This window comes from Scylla paramamosain, chromosome 19, assembly GCF_035594125.1.
Source record: "Scylla paramamosain isolate STU-SP2022 chromosome 19, ASM3559412v1, whole genome shotgun sequence".
Taxonomy (NCBI): Eukaryota; Metazoa; Arthropoda; class Malacostraca; order Decapoda; family Portunidae; genus Scylla; species Scylla paramamosain.
In genome coordinates, this window is record NC_087169.1 from 9861919 (window position 1) to 9884702 (window position 22784).

The window sequence follows — 22784 nt, forward strand, 5'->3', positions numbered from 1 at the left end:
GAGGGGAGGCATGCAGTTAGCAAGATCAGAAGAGCAGTTAGCATGAAAATAGCGGTAGAAGACAGCTAGATATGCAACATTGCGGCAGTGAGAGAGGCTGAAGACAGTCAGTTAGAGGAGAGGAGTTGATGAGACGAAAAGCTTTTGATTCCACCCTGTCTAGAAGAGCAGTATGAGTGGAACCCCCCCTGACATGTGAAGCATACTCCATACATGGACGGATAAGGCCCTTGTACAGAGTTAGCAGCTGGAGGGGTGAGAAAAAATGGCGGAGACGTCTCAGAACACATAACTTCATAGATGCTGTTTTAGCTAGAGATGAGATGTGAAGTTTCCAGTTCAGATTATAAGTAAAGGACAGACCGAGGATGTTCAGTGTAGAAGAGGGGGACAGTTGAGTGTCATTAAAGAAGAAGGGATAGTTGTCTGGAAGGTTGTGTCGAGTTGATAGATGGAGGAATTGAGTTTTTGAGGCATTGAACAATACCAAGTTTGCTCTGCCCCAATCAGAAATTTTAGAGAGATCAGAAGTCAGGCGTTCTGTGGCTTCCCTGCGTGATATGTTTACCTCCTGAGGGATTGGACGTCTATGAAAAGACGTGGAAAAGTGCAGGGTGGTATCATCAGCGTAGGAGTGGATAGGACAAGAAGTTTGGTTTAGAAGATCATTAATGAATAATAAGAAGAGAGTAGGTGACAAGACAGAACCCTGAGGAACACCACTGTTAATAGATTTAGGAGAAGAACAGTGACCGTCTACCACAGCAGCAATAGAACGGTCAGAAAGGAAACTTGAGATAAAGTTACAGAGAGAAGGATAGAAACCGTAGGATGGTAGTTTGGAAATCAAAGCTTTGTGCCAGACTCTATCAAAAGCTTTTGATATGTCCAAGGCAATAGCAAAAGTTTCACCAAAATCTCTAAAAGAGGATGACCAAGACTCGGTAAGGAAAGCCAGAAGGTCACCAGTAGAGCGGCCTTGACGGAACCCATACTGGCGATCAGATAGAAGGTTGTGAAGTGATAGATGTTTAAGAATCTTCCTGTTGAGGATAGATTCAAAAACTTTAGATAAGCAGGAAATTAAAGCAATAGGACGGTAGTTTGAGGGATTAGAACGGTCACCCTTTTTAGGAACAGGTTGAATGTAGGCAAACTTCCAGCAAGAAGGAAAAGTAGATGTTGACAGACACAGCTGAAAGAGTTTGACTAGGCAAGGTGCAAGCACGAAGGCACAGTTTCGGAGAACAATAGGAGGGACCCCATCAGGTTCATAAGCCTTCCGAGGGTTTAGGCCAGCGAGGGCATGGAAAACATCATTGCGAAGAATTTTAATACGTGGCATGAAGTAGTCAGAGGTTGGAGGAGAGGGAGGAACAAGCCCAGAATCGTCCAAGGTAGAGTTTTTAGCAAAGGTTTGAGCAAAGAGTTCAGCTTTAGAAATAGTATACTCATGGTATACTCATGGTTTCAAAATCGAAAAAAGGATATATGAAATGGCAAATAGACATATGCAAAGTTCTTAAATTCCACTTTCTCATGTTTCTCGGGAAAGAGGAGATTTTGGGTAAAGTCACACTGGCACTGGTGATTGACCAGGTTCACTGTAGGGGGCACACTGCTGAAACATATGACACAGAATTGGCGGTCGGGCGTGTAGACGTGTCTGGTAAGTTTCTTGTAATACCTTTCCACATTTTTGATGAGCGCCATGTGTTTTAACGACGGAAAACCTGGCGTTTCCTTTCCAAGAAAGAGACAGATGATATCTGTCATCGCTTTTATACAGCGTGTAAACATGCAGAAACACGCGATTCAAATGTTCCAACTTAGATAGTCCCTCCCAACTCACAAAAGAAACTCACCAACTCACGGAGAAAATTTTGAGGGAAAACTAGTGTGAGGGATAGCTGAGCAAACACTTTCAATGAGGGAGGAAAATTTTGATGGTGACTGATGAAATAATTTCGTATCTCCCTTACAAAGAAATCCCTGTACATGTTTAGAAACGCAATGGGTTCAGCCTGGACATGGGAGGGCACTGAATAATGTCTGATAAAGCACCTCATAAAATTTTCCGTAACATCCATCAACTCTGGATTTTCCGGTGGAGATGACGCTGGACTAGAAACTGCATCTGGTAGCACTCCCCTTTGTAATGGACCCGGTTGAGGGGAAGAATCGACACCTGGCGTTTCATTTGTGCGGGATATGCCACTGGGTCCTGGCTGAGGCGATGAAGGTTTGTCGTCTGGTGTTTCATCTGTGGAAGAATTCTTTTCATTATATCGTATTTCTTCTATATATATATATATATATATATATATATATATATATATATATATATATATATATATATATATATATATATATATATATATATATATATAATTTCTTTTTTATTCGTGCATTTATTATTTTTTTCTTTCTTTCCATACCTTCTGTAATGTCATTGCCACGGGATATCCCATTGGGTACTGGTTGAAGCGATGAATTCGGGATTCCGGGAGTTGTGCTATTTGCCGTCAATCATGCACCGGCGTCTGTGTGATTGCTGGTGTATGTGTGATTGGTTTATTATTATAATCATTATTATTATTATTATTATTATTATTATTATTATTATTATTATTTAAATAAACATTTGGTTCAACATATATTTACGAAAAAGAAAATAAAAAAAATGTAAGAAAGCACACCTTGGGATGTGGAGCTTTCGCTGACCGCCGACGTGTCACATTCATGCCGTGGCAGAGAAACAAACATTACACCACATTGCTCACATAACTGATGAGAATGTGTTTCCTGATCTGACAAGTGAGACAAGGAGGGAGAGGGTGATACAATCGCCCGCATACTTCACACAGATTATACGGACCGCTATTTCGTGCAAACCCACACACATGGTCACCGAACTCTCCACAAGACTCACATAATGTTCGAATCTCGAGCGAGCTGTAGAAGCCAAAACATGTTTTTCTCCTACCACAATGATTGCACCATTCACGACTTTTCATTTTTCTTGTTTTTCACGTCAGACTATCTACACGATAGTCCATCTTCCTACCACTTTGGTAAGCGTTGTGACATCAACCCACCCCACCTCACAAAGAATCCAGTTACAGTATATCTTCACCAGAGGACCAGCCGATCCCTATAACATGTCTGGGGGGGTTCCACTCATACTGCTCTTCTAGACAGGGTGGAATCAAAAGCTTTTCGTCTCATCAACTCCTCTCCTCTAACTGACTGTCTTCAGCCTCTCTCACCGCCGCAATGTTGCATATCTAGCTGTCTTCTACCGCTATTTTCATGCTAACTGCTCTTCTGATCTTGCTAACTGCATGCCTCCCCTCCTCCCGCGGCCTCGCTGCACAAGACTTTCTTCTTTCTCTCACCCCTATTCTGTCCACCTCTCTAACCCAAGAGTTAACCAGTATTCTCAATCATTCATCCCTTTCTCTGGTAAACTCTGGAACTCCCTGCCTGCTTCTGTATTTCCACCTTCCTATGACTTGAATTCCTTCAAGAGGGAGGTTTCAAGACACTTATTTATCAATTTTTGACCACTGCTTTGACCCTTGTATGGGACTGGCATTTCAGTGGGCATTTTTTTATTAGATTTTTGTTGCCCTTGGCCAGTGTCCTTCCTACATAAAAAAAAAAAAAAAACACCTGCCCAGCCTCCCTCCCCCTCCCCCAGCTTCCATCCTCCTACCCCTCTAGTAAACATTGCAGCATCATAATCTCACTGCAACCGTCAGCTATAAACACCTGTCCACTCCCCCCATCCCCTCCCGTCCCCACCCCCCCCTCTCACGTGGCCAAAACCCCGTTCAAATATATCTTAGCGTATATACGCTCAATTTGCAAGTGACAGAGGTAAGGTGTGCACCACTTTCTCTCTCTCTCTCTCTCTCTCTCTCTCTCTCTCTCTCTCAGACACCTGCTGCAGCAGTTGTGCTGCAACTAATACTCCCCACACCGCCGCCGCCGCTGCCGCCTTCACCGCCACCGTCTCCGGCCAGAGATCAGTTACCCAATCCCGGTCCCTTCACCTAAACGATCTTGACTAGAATTTTCTCTCTCTCTCTCTCTCTCTCTCTCTCTCCATGAACCCTCTCAACGAGCCTCCTGGACTTCCCCAAGGTCATTGCACTCTCCAAAGACTTTATCCCAACGACCTTGTCTCAGTGACCTTGATAACTGTAATTTTGATATGTTGGCTCACACCGGTGTCAGCAAATGCCATAACGCCTCACCTCTAACATCAGCCCCTCTGCTCTGACTGTCTTCAGCCTCTTTCTCATTGCCGTAATAGCTATAATTTTTAAATGTTGGCTCACACCGGTGTCAGGAAATGCCATAGCGGTTCACCCCGAAATCCTCTCTTACCATGACAGCTCACGGCCGCAGGTGAGTCGTCATTGCAAGAGAGGATTTCGGGATGAACCGCTATGGCATTTCCTGACACCGATGTGAGCATGCCATAGCAGTTCACCTCGAAATCCTTTCTTACCATGACAGCTCATGGCCGCAGGTGAGCCATCATGGCAAGAGAGGATTTCGGGGTGAACCGCTATGGTGTAATGCCACCCCCCCCCTCCGGTTCCCCCCCTCCTCCCTCCTCCTCACCGGTCCGATCAGAGCTCTAATGAGACGAGGCAAAGATCTTCACGGTGAAGAAGAAAAAAGAAGAGGAAGAGAGAAGAGGTGAAGCACGCACACACACACAAAAAAAAAAAAAAAAAACATTTTTGATTGGTAATGGTTCTCGCCTTCATCGTCATGGCCAGAGGGTAGGGAGAGGTTAATTATCACACAGTACCTACAGTGTGGCTTTATTATGAGGAACGAAAAATATAAAAATAGCACTTGAAATTCTGGTATGGCATATACACTTATACTCCGTTACTTAACACTACGAATACACAAGAAAATAATTAGTTTTATAACTCCTCAAGAGTACCATTGATTCTGGGCACCGTTATATCCCTAAATAGCGTCACAGCCTTCATCCATCACTTCTCTACGGCAATAATATTGCTCACAACACATTCACAGTAGACTATATTTGACTAAAGAAACATTACATGGCTAACACTTTCCCAAGACTCTGTGGCCTGTCTCCACGTGGGACCAACACCGGCTATTTTATCTGTTGCCAGAGGGAAGGGAGACGCCATTCTGTGAACACGTACAGTCACTATATCTTCACTAGAGACATGAATAATAAACATGAACACAGTAATATTCACTTCTAAATAAAAGAAAAATCAAATATTTCAGAGCTACGAGACCCACCTGTTGCCAGAGGGAAGGGAGACGCCATTCTGTGCTCTCCCCCTCAACACCCACCCCCAGGCCTCTGAAGTTATTGGAACCTTAGCTAGTTCTCTCTCTCTCTCTTCTTTCACAAATAATTTTACTGAACCGTGAGTTTAAATAAAAATGCAGGAATAATTGGCTAGCAAGGTGAGCATATAGGCTGGACATTAGTTGAAGTTAATAATTGAATTCTAAATTACTAACATATTTTATAAGCTAGGGAATGACACCTTATGAGTTACTGGTAGGCTGACGCAACATGATGTAATCCTATTATTCGTATTACCACTGATTAGAGAAAACCACAGTTGAAATAAGTAAAGACTATTTATAACAAATGTTTCAAGATTTCTAAATCACTCCCACGAATACACGCCTTATAAATATATTTTTTATATAATCACTAAACCTTTAATTACCGCTATTATCCTCCTCTTCACCGCAAGCTACAAAAGAAAACAATTATTGGGGAGACTCAAAGAAACACAGAAATAATAAAAAGGAGCGTTACAATGGCATTTCCAGACACCGGTGTGAGTCAACACACTAGGCTATACATTATAGACTAGAGTGAGACAAAAACATGCAAGGCTGTACACAGCGAAAGGTACAAGGTCACCACCCCTGCCACAACTGCAGAGAAAATATATAAACACCAAAACTTATCCCCATGTTCAGCTCATTTCAAATCATTTTAAATCGCTCAGAAGACAGACCTCATCTCCTACAAATTGACAGATCCGGAGAAAAAGAGACTGCAGAGTTCAAGAAAACAATGATCCATTCTCTGGCCAGAAAAAAAAAAAAATAATAATAATAATGTACAAAACAAGACATCACAAAGCCAGTCGTATTTAAATCTGGAAAACACTAAACGAGATAAGGGAGTCAACTCAACTCAAAAGAAAAAAAAGTTAAATAAAGGGAAGACAGACAGTAAGAAAAATGTGTGATGGTCGTCTCTTCAAATACTCAAACAATGTACTCGGTAAATTCTGCTAGTACTTTTGTATAGGTGATCAAAGAAATACGGTGGTAATGCTGCTGCGTTATATTAATATAATAAAACTGTACAAATGATAATGATAAAGTGCCAGTGAGTCGCACATCTACCTCCGAGGCCTGGGCGGATGCGACTATCAATGATGCTGGGGTGGTTGCTGGGTCTGCCAGCTCAGGTCACGGCCGTTGCTGGCGACCGGAGACAAAACCAGCCTTGGCCAACCACGTGATTGTCCGAGGCGGCCAGAGGCTGGGTCAGTTCCCAAGGGAAGGGTGCGGAGAATGGAATGTAGGGGCAGGCAAAGTGTCCCGCCACATTGCCTGGCCACCCATCTCACGGCGTTCTCGCAGTGAACAAATCATATGGAGTAATGCAGACACATTGAAACACATAATTCACATCATAAATACGCTCTTATTGCCTGGCCACCCATCTCACGGCGTTCTCGCAGTGAACAAATCATATGGAGTAATGCAGACACATTGAAACACATAATTCACATCATAAATACGCTCTTATCTTTGTAAAACACGTGATGTATGCACCTTAGTCAATTGCAAGGCTCACAGAATAAAGACGCCAGAAAAGTAGGTACGCACTGGCGAATCACAAAACTCACATAGCAAAGATGTCAGAAAAGAGAGCACAGTGGCTGAACATAAAACTCATACTAATTAGTGACGTCAGCACAGTGAATCAAAAGCCAAGAAAAACTAGGACAACACTAGAAGCCATAAAACAAAGCGTTTCTATGTCAAATAAAAAAATAAATAATAATAAAAAAATGCACTACAAAAATCGTAACATTGCACTGATAATACACATGATGGCGATGATCTTCATCGAATGTGGGTGTGTAACCTGCGTGGGTGCAGAGATACCCACAAGAAGACACCACACTTTGCAGCAGAAGACTGATGGCTGAGAAATCCAAAGTCTTGGAGTGATGGGATCAGCAGCAAAGCAGTCAAGTTGCATCGGTGATTGCTTAAAAGTCCAGACTTGAAGCAGGGACGGTGTCGTTGACGGCTTGGAGTCATTAGGGCACAGGCTGGTGGGGCAGGCTTGGCATAAAAAGCTTGAAAGAGGTCTGGAAAGCAGCTTGAAGAAAGCACTATAGACGTTTAGTAGCATAGCAGTTTGCGTCGGTGACGGCTTGGCAGGTAACCCGGAGGCGATGAAGTTACCTGGAGTAGCTGGCGATGAGCAGGCAGGACACGTGGGCCAGGAGGACTCGTAGCATCGATTCCATCCCACCACTGCCACTATTTTTGCGTACTAGGTAAATTCTGCTTGTACTTTTGTATAGGTGACTAAAGAAATATGGTGGTAATGCTGCTGCGTTATATTAACAAAATAAAATTGTACAAATGATGATAATGAAGTGCCAGAGGGTTGCACGTCCACCTTCGAGGCCTGGGTGGACGCGACTACCGATGATACTGTGCTTTGTCCTAGTCCTACCTGTTGTGATCAACGTCCACCACCATTCAACCAGCCTGTTGCCCTGTCTACAGCTCTATGGCTTTTTATCTAAGTATCTAGTGTTTATTTGCCTTACTCTGGTTCTCTTATTTTTTGTCTGGTGAATATTTTTTTTTGCATTTCCCGCCTTTGCTCGTCTGTTTTGACATTCATTTTTGACACTTGCTCTTTCATTGACTCCCTACTGCTTTTCCGGCTTGTGTTGCTTCCTCTCATTTGTCCTTGGCTTTTGTTTACAATTTCCTCCTCTCTGATTGAACTCAGCACCTTGTCCCAGTCTCTGATTGGCTGCTTCAAACCATCCCACACAAACTGAAAGCGGCATTCAAAATACTAAACAGGGAGATTTGACACATTTTGGTGTGAGAACATATAGTTCCACAAATAGTGTCGAAGGAAATGTAAGACTTACCCACAGTCTTGGTAGTTATTCCCAGGCAGAAGGAATATCTAAGGAGATGATATTTAAATTGGAGATAAGAAGAATGGAGCTGGTAAGAGACTAGAGAAGCTAAGAGACTTGAATTAGAGGCAGCAAAGGATAGAGAAATGAGAAAGCTTCAGTTAGAAGCTGAAGTAGAAGAAAGAAGATTGAAGGTGAGGAGGCTAGGAAAGCCAGGAGGCTTGAGGTCGAGAAGGAGCAGGAGGGAAGAATATATGAGAAGAAAATGAAGTTACTTGAGACGGCGAAGGAAACAAAAATGTATGAGAGGGAAGAGGCTGAGAAAAATAGAATATTTGAGTTGGAGAAGACTCCGATTGAGGTTACATAAGAACATAAGAAATAAGGTAAGGTGCAAGAAGTCATCAGGCCTACACGTGGCAGTCCTTGTAATTCACCTCATGGTTTGAGGAGAAGAGAAGGAGTGAAGGAAGATGCAGTAGAGAACCAGATGGTGAGAAGTTTGAAGTTAATACTTAAGTTTGATGAAAAGCAAGTAACAGAATGGTTCAGGAGATTTGAAAAGAAGGTCTCAGAGTTTGATTGGCCTCAGAAGAGACGGATTTGCTTTGTTGCTAATACTCATATGTTGAAAGTAAGGCTCTTGAAGTTTATGACAGGATTTCAGTGAAAGATTTAGAGGATTATGAGGAGTGTAAGACTAAAATTTTGAGAGCCTATAAGCTACGGCCCGAGGTTTATAAGCTACAGTTTTGTGGAGGGAAGAAAAGAGCCTATACTCTTTTTATTCTTGGAAGAACGTTTAGGCGTTCCGTTAGCTACTCTGCCACATCACACAATTTATCTTAATACTTTTATTGAAATTCAAGTATTAAGTATGGATTATTTAGCTCATCAAACGAATGGTTTGGGTTTTAAGATAATAAATAGTATGGGATTTACATAAATATCACATTTGACAACATGGCTTTGCGGCGTTGTCATTTAGGTCGAGCACCTGGGGTGCTTATCGTTAGGGTCAGGTGACTCAGGTCAGAGAGGGGGGTGGCTGAGCCTCTCGAGGGACACTCCCACAATGGAAGTAACTCCCAAGTCCTCGCATGTTCTTCACAGCCGGGAGAAATAACTTATTTACAACAAGAATAAATATTTTTTAGAAGAGAAGGGACAATAGAGGTCCTAACATTGCATCCTCCAGAGTAATAGCTAGAACAGCCAAAGGCACTAGTGTGAGACAGACGACGGTGCGACGAATCTGCTCTGCCCCAAATCAAGATTACGCAAAACAGTTACCATGAACAAATAAATTATAGAAAAATTATTCAAATAGTATCATACAATATTGAGAGAGAGAGAGAGAGAGAGAGAGAGAGAGAGAGAGAGAGAGAGAGAGAGGAGGTAGGACGGTTGCCTGTCTTTTCTACCAAGGGTTAAACCGATAATTGATCCTGGAGAGACATGGCAACACAGCTCACGGGGAATTCTTCCAGGAGTAAAAACACTTGACAGTGTTTTTTTTTTTTTTACAGTGACAGTGACTTTTACCTTGAATATGCTCGATATCTCGAGGAGACGTTTGAGAAATGGATTGCTAACGAGCAGGCTACTTCCTACCACGAGTTAAAGAAGGTCATGATAATGGAGCAATTTTTTAATGTGGCCGAGAAAGAGTTTGTCCCGCTACTCCGAGAGAAAAGGTTCAAAAGCCTAAGGGAGGCAACTACATGGGCAGATGACCATGTGTTGACCCACCGTCATGTATCTCACCAAGGGGGTGCAGGAGTTAAGGGGGATGGAGATAAATGGTTGGGAGGTGGTGGTAGTGTTGGCCCCATAGGAAATCCCCATCACAGTGTTGGTTTTGAGAAAAAGTCTCTGCCAAGGAATTCGTATAACATCAGGCCTCCTCTAGATAAGAAAGGAAGACGATGGGGAGTACAATGCATAGTACCTCTAAATTCAATAATCAGCCCACTTATTACCATTGCAGGGGTATGGGAGACTTCTAATTTAATTGCCCAAAGCTGATTATGGCTTCAGCCTTTAAGCCTCTCCAGAAAGCAGTGGCTTTTTACTGGTCTGGCCTAACCAAGATAAGGAGGAGGAAGCTTTCAGATCTGAGTATAGCCTATCTAAGGAGAAGAAAGGAGAGATTGCTTCTGTGTCAACCATCAGCACCCTACTTGAGTATGTGAGGCCTGGTTTGGACTGGTGTCGCCCCCTTTTTTGTGCCAGGGCACTGTGGTGATTGCTGGGGTGGAGTACCCTGTCACTTTGCTATGTAATACGTCAGCCCAACAATCTTTGTGCAGGAATATAACCAGGCAGAATGTGGCCTCCGGGAAGGCAGTGTTGTGTAGGGGCATCAGTGCTGTTGAGAAGTTTGCCAACTAGGGAGAGGCTAACTTGTCCACTAGTGACTATAGAGGCACGGATGGCTGTAGCAGAGGACCTGCCAGTGTCTGGTGTTGATTCCCTTTCAGGGTGACCTGGCAGGTGAGAGAGTGTAGGTACAGACCTCTATCTGCGAACACTGTCACAGATGTGAAGGCTGATGGGATGCCTGACTCAGTTAATGTTATCACCCACTCCATGGCATTTAGGGTGAAGCCCTCTGTAGCTCCTGGAATCGATTGCAATAAGGCAGGGCCACCGCCTTATTGTGGATGTACATGCCGCACTGGGGGCAGAGTGCCCAGAGGCCTGTTCCACTGCTGGCAAGGGTTCAGGCGAGCCAGAAATGGACTCGTCCTTGAATCATTGTGCTGGGGCTGACTGCACAACTGCAGAGATACCACAGGAAGCACACAACTTTGTTAGTGGTGTTACTGAGGATGAAGCTTTAAAGCTGGGTTTGGACAGTTCATTTGCTGGATTACCTCACATTGCAGAACATCCCGGAGGTTTCACTCAAGCGTATTTGTCGCCTGGTTTGTAGGCTGTGGGTGCTGGTATTCAATCCGAGCCCCAGCCTGGTGTCAGGTATGTGGGGTTACTGCCGAGGGCGGGGAGGCTCTCAGCTCTACAAAGATGGTAGTTTCCTCCCTTGTGGAGTGTACCAGAGGCAGGGAACAGACTGTTCCCTTGCTGTGTTTAGAGCAAATAGGTGATGGCCCATGCAGTGGATCATCCCTACTTGCAACTGAACAGGTTGTTAGCCAGATATCTGGGGAGAAGGGTGCTTCCCCTGGACAAACCAGTGGTTCCAATTCGCTCGCGCTGTAGGCGCTGGAGGGGGACTACAGTGTCGTTTTTGCCTCTGCTGCCTGACCCTGTAGTCCCAAAGGACCTTAAGGAAGTAGAGCCTGAACTGACTAAGGAGCAGCAGAGGAAGGGGGAGTTGGCCCCATATTTTGCTAGGGTGGATGAAGGTAGTGAAAAGGTCGAAGGTCAGGAGGAGTATGTATTGATGAATAAGATTTTGTATAGGCAGTGGAGAGAGGCGGACGGAGGAGAGTTACTCCAGGTAATAGTGCCTTCAAAGTTTAGAGAAGCACTGGTGCTACTGACACATGAGGGCCCGATTGTAGGGCATCTTGGAATTAAAAATACAGTGGAGAGACTGTGAAGAAATTTCTGGTGGCTTAGCATGGCTGGTAGTGTTGCTGCTGTACTTAGATGCTGCCACACCTGTCAAGTGATAAGCAAATACCTCTCCACCCAATTCCGGCTGTTGCCTCTCCCTTCACCAGGGTTCTTATTGATACTCTACTCGAGCAGGTTATACTCTACTCGATACTTATTGATACCTACTCGAGCAGGTTATAAATACCTTCTAATCGTGATGGGATGTGAAGACATGGTATCCTGAAGCCATATTTCTCAGGAGCACCCATTCCAAGGTGGTACTTAAGGCCTTATTAAATTTCTTTACCCATATTGGACTGCCTTCTGAGGTACAGTCAGACCAAGGGACCAATTTCACTTCAATTTCACGAAATTGTTTGCTCAAACAATACCTGAATGGGGGATTAGGTACGTTCTCTACAGTGACTACCGCCCTCGGTCACAAGAGGCCTTGGAGAGGCATCACCAAACTTTGAAAATCATGTTGAGGACCTTCTGTTTAGACTATGATAACGATTGGGATGAGGCAATCTCATATGTAATGTTTGGTGTGCAAGAGGCACCTACATAATCGCTGAGGTTCTCAGCTCATTTACGGATATTGTGTGCATGGCCCCTTAGATGTGGTCTGGAATGCCTGGTGCCACCCCAGGTCCAGCCCACCGGAATCCTTGTTGGAAATGGTGATGCGTATCTGGGAGCGTCTGCTGAAAGCTCTCGAGGTGGCTTAGTTGCACCTGGGTTAGTTCAGAGGAACATCAAGATGTACTATGACTGGAAGGCCACGTACCAGAGTTTCGCTCAGGGGATGAGGTGCTGGTACTGCTCCTGGTCCAAGAACAGCCGCTGACTGAGCGCTACAGCGGACCTTATGTAGCGGAGAGGCGAGTGGGGGAGTTGGATTATGTGGCTGCTACTCCTGATCGGTGGAAGCAGACTCAGCTCTGCCATGTCAATATGTTGAAGCCTTATTACTGCAAGAATAGACAGTAAGACTTTAGTTTCAGCCGTGGCAGAGGCGCTTTTAGTTTTGTTTCTGAGAGGTAATGGAGAAGAACCTGGTAACCGGGCTGATTGTGCCCATGAAATATTGGGAGCAGAATAGTGCCCAGCTCCTTGAAGAAAAATTGAGTCACTTGGATTCTGGCTGCCAGCAGCAGATGTTAGGCAGTTTGCGAAAATAACCTCCGGTCTTCAGCAGTGTCTTGGGAAGGACAGCACTTGTTGAACATGATATTGATGTAGGGGATGCCGCCCCAGTCAAGCTGCCTCCTTATCACGTTAATCCCCATAAAGAACAGTTGTTGGAGGAGTTGAAATACATGCTGGATAATGGTCTTATCAAGCAGACCTATAGTGAATGGAGATCACCTGTCATCTTGCAGGCTAAGCCGGGAGGCTGACAGGTGTCAGGAAAGGTGAACTCCCTGTCTAAGGTTGACACCTATCCCCTGCCTGGAATAGATGACTCTGTGGACCGAATATATACTCGTATATATATATATATATATATATATATATATATATATATATATATATATATATATATATATATATATATATATATATATATATATATATATATATATATATATATATATATATATATATATATATATATATATATATATATATATATATATATATATATATATATATATATATATATATATATATATATATATATATATATATATATATATATATATATATATATATATATATATATATATATATATATATATATATATATATATATATATATATATATATATATATATATATATATATATATATATATATATATATATATATATATATATATATATATATATATATATATATATATATATATATATATATATATATATATATATATATATATATATATATATATATATATATATATATATATATATATATATATATATATATATATATATATATATATATATATATATATATATATATATATATATATATATATATATATATATATATATATATATATATATATATATATATATATATATATATATATATATATATATATATATATATATATATATATATATATATATATATATATATATATATATATATATATATATATATATATATATATATATATATATATATATATATATATATATATATATATATATATATATATATATATATATATATATATATATATATATATATATATATATATATATATATATATATATATATATATATATATATATATATATATATATATATATATATATATATATATATATATATATATATATATATATATATATATATATATATATATATATATATATATATATATATATATATATATATGGCGATCAGCAGCCACAACAACAGACAGGCAGACCGGCAGATAGATATACCGACTCACATGGCACTAACATCTATTCTTCAAGGCAGGCACTTTACACAGTCACAGGCACAGTTTCCTAGTTCCTTGACATCACGGTCATTCGCACAGCACACTTGCAGACGGGCTCCAACGTCCTTAGACGAACGCAGGGCGCAACACTGCCCTCCACGGGGGCAGAACAAAAGGCATGGGCGGGAGCAAGAGCAGCACGCGTCTTTTTGGGACTGAATCCTGGCGAGAACTCTTTCCGAGCTGGCGTCCCCATCCCCAACACCGCGACCCACACCAACTCTCCTGCCAAATTTCGCTAACGAGAGCCTCACATGCACCAATAAGGCGCCCACGCATTCATACACGTCCATGTGCACACATATGTACACTATCCCCAAGGACACGTTCGTAACATTGCCCTCCTTCGCGAAAAGTAGCCGTCCTCGGCTATAATGCACGCACTCAACCCACGTACGCTAGATAGCTAAACACATAATTACAGGAACATGGCAACTACAAATGCATAGTCACAAATTACAAATCACATGTTACCTAAGAACACATAATCCTTCTCCTACCAGAGGTAAACACCCTCACAGCAGCGCCTCGTCTTTGGTCCCAAGGCGTGGCTCCTTCATGTGGTGGCGGCGGTAGTCGGCTGGTCTTCACTCGCGTCTGCTATACTGTGACTTCACTCGTGTCCTGGACGTCGCCTCCGAAGATCAGGATCGTGTCTTCCACTCCTCTATTCAGAGCTCCGCGCACGCTACAACTGGCTGACAGGGTACCGGCGGTGTCGAGCGAGGCATCTTCTTGCGTCTGCCACTGCATCTCTGCCGCCGCCTGGCCCGCTGCTCTGCTGCCCTACTCTCCCCTCCTCTCCTAGCGTCCCTGCGAGAAGCAGGCACCGCCACGCCGCGTGCCCGTATCTTCTCTTCCTCCACTCGGAGATCCGTGACGCCCCATTCGCGTCAGTGGGTCCATCCACATCAGACACGGGGCCCTCCAGGGCGGCGCTGACGAACAGGCAGACGTTCCATCGCACCTCACGCACCGACGTCTTACCATCACAGCGCCACGCTCGCCAGTGACGCTTCCCAGCCACTCTGCAACCTCCAGGACGCCACGTAACTGCGCGACGTCCTTCCACAAGAACGTCTTCTTTCAGCTCGTACCCGCCACCAGCCAACGGGACGTCATCCACCGTGCCTGCCGCTCGCATGGCCCGTGGACATTGCTGTGAGGCAGTACCTCACTCCAGGTGGAGCTGCGCGACCTGCTAGGCTGCTGCACCGCTCCGCTATCCAGTCCCGGCCGCGTCTCCAGCTTCTACCACCACTTCGCGGTCCTGGCAGTCTCTCCAGTGGTGTCCTGTCTGGCCACAGCTCCAGCAGCCAGTCCTGCAGGACACATGACTGCTACCCTCCAACGAGCGCGACCCACGTACCTGGCTGCATCGCTGCTTCCGGTGGCCCAGCTCGTCACACTCCTCAGGCACGCTTGTCCCACGCGCCTGGCCACATTGCCGCTTCCTGTGGCCTGGTTCTCCGCTGTACACCACCTAGCATGGCATACGTGCCTGGCCACATTGCCGCTTTTGGTGCTTTTGCCACATTTGCCGCTTCACCGTGTGGCCACGCAGTTGACCGCACGTCCGCTTTCTGTGGTCCGGCTCGTCATCGTTCTCCACCGCTCGTGACCCACCCAGTTGGCTACACCGTTGCTTCCTGTGGTCCAGCTTGCCACGCTCCCGACAGGCTCCTCCTGGCCCCTCGCGGCTTCTCTTTCTCTTGCGGCCTGCCTTGTCGGTCCCCCTTCTCCATGGGGAGGCAGAACATCAGCCGGCCCTGTATCATGGGGCGGGACCGGCCACGGAGAATCGGCTCTAGTCCATGTGGCGGCTTCCTTCTCAGTGAAAAATGAGGGTACCAGTGAAAGTAGGAGAGAATAGAAAAGGGGTTATTGTCATTTGCCTCAGACGCCTGTGTTTCAGTGCGGAAAAGAAGATCAGGTTTAGTAGAAGAGAGGTAGCGTTCTACAAATTGAAAATTAGATCTATGACCGCGAATCTTGCAGAAGTTAATGTAGATAGAGTTGAGGGGGGTATCAAGATACTTATGGTCGATACCAGAAGAGCAGTCCGACCTAGAGACATTTGTGGTCCCCTTCCCAGATTGGGACTCTGAGGCTGGTGTAGGAGTCGCCATGATAATTTTGAATTTTGAGTGAAGGGTATGTGTGTAATTATGTGGTTGTTATTTTGTGTGAAGGAAAATAGCTGTGACTGTCCTCTTGTGTTGTGAGACACAAAGGGAAATGTTCAGTGAGGTCACACTAGGTTTCATGATAAATTCACAGCACCCCCTGATCCAGTGCTTTAGTTCTCATTGGAAGTAATTTTCGTTTCGGCAGGTGCCTAATGGTTCCTCCCTTATATATATATATATATATATATATATATATATATATATATATATATATATATATATATATATATATATATATATATATATATATATATATATATACATATATACATATATATATATATATATATATATATATATATATATATATATATATATATATATATATATATATATATATATATATATATATATATATATATATATATATATATATATATATATATATATATATATATATATATATATATATATATATATATATATATATATATATATATATATATATATATATATATATATATATATATATATATATATATATATATATATATATATATATATATATATATATATATATATATATACATATACATATACATATATATATATATATATATATATATATATATATATATATATATATATATATATATATATATATATATATATATATATATATATATATATATATATATAATATATATTATAAAATAAAGACTGACTGACTGATTGATTAAATATTCTTAGTGCTGCTCCTGTAGCTGCTGGAAACACTGAAACATTTCGAGCATTTTATTATCCATTAAGCAAATAAGCTATAAAGATAGGTAATTTTAGAAATGCAGGGCAGGCTTGGAGTAATTACATGTGCTTCATGTCGATTACAATTAAAATTACCAGTCCCATCATTAAGTTACAATTAGAATTGCAATTACAAGGATAGAAAAAAAACTGACAAATACAATTACTATTTAGTAACAGAAAATTATATTTACAATTATATCCTACTATCGAATACTTTTCCATAACAAAAACTAACAAATCACAGGTTGTTGGAAAAAATGCATAGCTTTCATCCATTTTGAAATTAATTGATACAACACTTGTAAGTTAGTACAGTTTTACTACAAATGCAAAAAATTATCATTAACATTTTTCTTCTTCTTCTTCTTAATATTATTATTATTATTATTATTATTATTATTATTATATTATTATATTATTATTATCATATTATTATATTATTATTATTATTATTATTATTATTATTGTCATGTCGCCTCCACCCTCGTCAGGTAGGCCTTCCAGAACACACCTGCAGGCTCCGTCTCTCGAGGCGAAGATACAGGTGCCCGGGAGGGGTGGCAGTACTCATTATATGGGTCCGGGCTGGAGCATTCTCTTCATCTTCCTGCAGTTTTTCGTCACCAGACTCCTCTTTGTCTTCGCCGACGTCACCATCAGGGCCCCATGTATACTGCCCTGGTCCGTAGTACCTCCACAGATGGTTGACGTGCAATCTTGGGTAGACAACAACTTCCTCTGGTAATTCTGTAGGTCACTTCAGAGATTGGCTCCACCACTGTATAAGGACCTTCCCATGGGCTCTGTAGCTTGGGTGAGAGACCCCTCTTTCTCCGGGGATTATGCAGCCACACCAAGTCACCCTCTGCGAAGCCTGTGGACTTGGTGCCTCGATCATACAGTCTTTTCATAGACTCCATGGCAAACTTCAGGTTGTGCCTCACTTGGTGGTGTGCTTCGGCCAGATGCTACTGCAGAGCCACAGCATAGTCTGTGCTCACTGTAGGCAGCTCCTCATTTGGCAGGTGATCTGTGATCAGATCCACCGGCAGGTGAATCTCTCAGCCCAGCAACAGCTTGGCTGGTGTGTACCCTGTGGCTTCATGCTCAGCAGAACGGTAGGCCATGTACAAGGCTGGCAGCTTCTGGTCCCACTCGGTCTGTCCTTCACCACAGTACATGGCCAGCTCCTGTGTCAGCGTCCAGTTGAACTTCTCTACCATGCCGTCTGATTGGGGTGCAGGGATGTTGACCTGGTTTTCCTTGACCCCAGCAGTAGACAGCACTCCTGGAACACAGCTGACTCAAACTCAAGTCCTTGATCAGAGTGAAGCTCACCCGGCACACCAAACCGTTTGTAAAACTGCTCCACAAGGACCAGCAACAGTTGTGGTTTCATAGTTAGGCAGTGCGTAGGCTTCAGGCCACTTTGTAAAGTAATCCATGGCCACATAGATGTAACAGTTCCCTGCCATAGTTACTGGAATTGGTCCAGCTATGTCCACTGCAACATGCTTCATGGATGCCCCAACCTGGTACAGCTACATGAGGGCCCGTGTCTTGCGTCTGTGGCCTTTCTTGGCGCTGCAGGCGTCACAAACCCGGCACCATTCTTCTACATCACGCCGCAGTCCCATCCAGTAGAAACGCTGCCATAATCAACTCAGCATCTTCAAGTGGCCACTTGTGACGCCTTCATGTGCTTCCCGGAACACCTTGCCCTTAACTTCTTAGGCACCAGTGTCTGCCAGAAGCGTATACATCCATCAGCTGTCATCCACTTCTTCAGAAGCACTCTTCCACCAAGCCACAGACTCTCCGACTGAGCCCAGTAGTACTTGGTAGCTAGACTTAAAGCTGCAACCTCTTCCCAGGCTGGCTTGTTGGTGTCCTGCTCCATTAACTTAAGGATGGGGCCAATGTCTGGGTCGTCGCGCTGAGCCTCCTTCAGATGCTCATAGCTGCCTGTCATATCTGTCTGCACCACAGTCCGGCGACACTTCTCTACATGCTCTTCCTTAAGGCTGCAGTGCTGACAGTCAGGCTCACAGGATCGATGGCTAAGACTGTCTGCATTGTTGTGCACCCTGCCAGACCGGTGCTCCATCCTGTAGTTGAGTTGCTTCAGCTTTCCAATCCATCTAGCTAGCTGCTCTTCAGGATTTTTTAATGTCTTGAGCCATCTCAGCGCTTCATGATCAGTTCTCACTGTGAACTGAGCGCCATACAGGTATGGGTGGAAGTGGTCTAAACTCTTCGCCACAGCTAACAACTCCTTCCTGGTGACGCAGTAGTTTCTCTCTGGTGGACAGAATTTCTGGCTTTAATATGCCACCACATGCTCTCTTCCATCCTTCTCCTGGGAGAGCACTGCCCCAATTCCCTCAGCACTTGCATCACAATTCAGGATGTTCGGCAACCTGGGGTCTGGGGAGAGCAAAACGATTGCATCTACCTGAGCTCTTTTTAGCTCCTCAAAGGCTGCTTGACACTCTTCATCCCATCGGAACTGCACACCTTTCCTAGTCAGCCGATTCAGAGGTGCTGCAACAGTGGCGAAGTCCTTCACGAATCTCCTGTAGTAGAAGCAGAATCCCAAGAAGCTCTGTACCTCCTTCACATTTGTCAGAACTGCCACTTCTTCACTGCAGCCACCTTCTGAGGATCAGCTCTCACTCCATCTTGACCTGTGATATGTCCAAGGAATGGTACCTCCCTCTGGAATAGAAGGCACTTCTTAGGGCTAAGCTTGAGGTTTGGTGCCCTAAACTGGCGAAAGACTTCCACCAGCCTTCCTATCTCTTGCTCGAAGATATGGCTAAAGACCACAACATCATCGAGGTAGACAAGTCCCGTCTCCAAATGCAGTCCTTCCAGCACTCATCCTATGAGACGCTCATATGTGGCGGGTGCATTGCACAGACCAAGACTCACAACACGAAACTGCCAGAGGCCTCTACCAAACGTAAAGGCTGTCTTCTATTTGTCCACTTCAGCCATCTCAACTTGGTAGTAACCTGACTTCAGGTCCAGCATCGAGAATCACTTCATCTCTGCCAGTGCATCGAGGGTGTCATCGACATGAGGTAAAGGGTATGAGTCCTTCACCGTCACCTCGTTCAGGGCCCTGTAGTCCACACAGAACCTTGTTGAGCCATCCGCCTTTTTTACCAGGACAACTGCTGATGATCAAAGGCTGCTTGACTTTTCCACCAGTCTCTGTTTAATAAGGTCACCCACTGCCTTTTCCATTTCCTGACGCCGGGCAGGGGCAACTCTCCTGGGTGGTTGCTTGATGGGAGGGTGGTTGCCAGTGTTGATGTGATGCTTGACCAAATTCGTGCGCCCCAAGTCCAAGTCACCTGATGAGAAGACATCAGCATACTTCTGTATCAATTTTCCCAGCTGAACTGCCTGCTTCTTGTCTAAGCACACTACTCTCCAGTTCCACAGGTCCTCCAGGTGTGCTGACAAGCCATGGGTAACTGCCATCTTCTTGAAGCCTGAGCCTGGCGCCTCATATGCCAACTCCACAGCCTCGCAGCTCCCCACCGCAGATCCAACTGGTATCTGCCGCTCCTCATCGCCCAGATTAGCGACCAGCACACGTACTTGCTCATCACCAGTGTCTTTCTGACCAGCAGTCCACTCTGCAACTGGGAGAGGGGTGAGGACTCCACCAAACACATTTCATTTTCCATTCCATGATTCAGTCTGCAACTCAACCAAGTCTCCATCCTCGGTGGCACACAATTGGTCTTGGCAGCTACCACCGGGGTGCTGGCATTTGCCTTCAGCAGCGGCACCTCCTTCCCCTGGACCTCCATGCGCATCTCTCCAAAGTTCAGACAGGCACGGCTCTCTAGAAGGTAGTCCAGATCCAGCAAACATGGGTCATCAGTGTCTGCCACATACACAGGCAGTTCTTGCTCCATTGGACTAACCCGTATACTGCCCTCCACTTGTCCTTGTAGTGTCGTGCAGTGTCCAGTAACACCACATAGTTGCTGCACTGCCACAGGAGGGCTACTCATCGATGTCATGTCCGGCCTGAAAGACGTTCTCTCTGATGCTGTATCCACTGTGAGCCAGTACGCCTTCCTGTTGACTGCACCCTCCACCTGCACGCTGTGGGCGGCCACCTGATGATATCTTACCGGGAGGCAGGCCTCTGCATAGCACCAACTGGTTGCAGCCCCCCCCTTACCCAGCCAGTTCCTATTTCCTGCCTCCACTGTGTTGTCCCTCTGCACTTTCTCAGGACAAGAACGGGAGAGGTGACCTAGCTTGCCACATTCCCAGCAACAGGGCTGGTACACATACTGCCCTCCTTGTTCTGCAGGTTGGGACTGTGGCCATGGGGAGGTGGGCGTCTCTGGGCAGTCTTGTTGCTTGTGACCCGGTTGGGTACATGACCAGCACTGTCCACAGAACTGCCTCGTGCAGGTCTTCTTGGGTCTGTTCTTAATTTGACTGTGCCTAAAATGCAGCTCCATCTTCATGTCCCCCCAGGACCTGCCAGGGCTAGTCTTGATAAACGACTCAAACTCCAGGATGCGTGCCAGGGGCTCCTGCAGGTCACCCACGTGTGCCTGTTTCACGTAGATCTTCAGCTGAGGGTCCTCCAATGCGTCCACGAACTGGTCCCTCTGCAGCATTACTGTCAGCTCCTCAGAAGCCCCTGGATACGCCTTACGCACCTGATGCACCAAGTCATGAGCCAGCTGCTGCAGAGTCTCTCTCCGAGCTCTGACTCTGGCCCGGAACCGAGCCTGGAACACTTCTGTTTGGTGGTGGTGGCTGTACCGCCTCTCCAGCACGCTCACCAGGCTCAGGTAGGAGGTGCTCTGAGCGGTGTCCAGCTGACTCAGCACCTCCATCACTGGTCCCTTCAGGCTTGACGCCAGCTGTACAGCCTTTTCTTGTTTGTCCCATCCCTGTGCTTTAGCCAGCATCTCTAAGTGGGTGAGGTAAGCCTCCAGCAACACTCGTCCGTCAAACTCCTCTTACTATGCTGCTCCTGTAGCCATGAGGAGAGGGAGGAGGAGTGTAAAGCGAAGGCACGGGAAACACTGAAGTTGAGGTGGGCTGAGGAGGGGGCCGTGACAGCGAGGGATGGGAGCATGCCAGCCTACCTGGCTGGTCCACGCTCGGCTGAGCCACCTGCCCCGCCATCGCAAGGTCGTCTCCCAGCCCTGTAGAGATACTCCTACCATCCCATTCTCTTCCTTCTGCTGCTTCTTCGCCTCCATACTCGGTCTTGACGTTTACGAGATCCCTCAGGACTTGCTGTACTTGGCCATCACTGAGTTCCACAGCGCTCACTCGGTCCTCCAAGTGCTTTACAGCCTCAGTGAGCCCAGCCACCACAAAGACACTGACTGTGGCGCCGCTCGCCTCCAGAGTAGTCCGTCTGTCACCCAGCTGACCCACTACTCCACTTAAAGTGCGTGCAACAATTTCTCTGTGCTGCAGTTCTGCCTTCACCTGGTTTATTTCACTCTGTACCTCAGTTTTCACTTCAGCGCACTTAGTGTTAGCCCCCAAAGCTTATCAGGCAGGGCCAACATCGGCAGTTTCTCTTGATGAAGACAAAGC

General features: G+C 44.5%; 1 protein-coding gene and 1 long non-coding RNA gene across 2 annotated transcripts in view; one reads left to right on the forward strand and one right to left on the reverse strand.

The window, feature by feature from the left end:
- Positions 1-22784, forward strand: part of LOC135110059 (glutamate receptor ionotropic, kainate glr-3-like) — a 177724-nt gene that overhangs the window by 152195 nt on the left and 2745 nt on the right. The gene's annotated exons all lie outside the window — the stretch shown is intronic.
- On the reverse strand, positions 1923-2813 carry LOC135109620 (uncharacterized). Its single transcript, XR_010272831.1, has 3 exons — positions 2700-2813; positions 2439-2554; positions 1923-2263 (listed from the first exon to the last, which is right to left on the reverse strand). It is a non-coding gene; the product is annotated as an uncharacterized LOC135109620 (long non-coding RNA).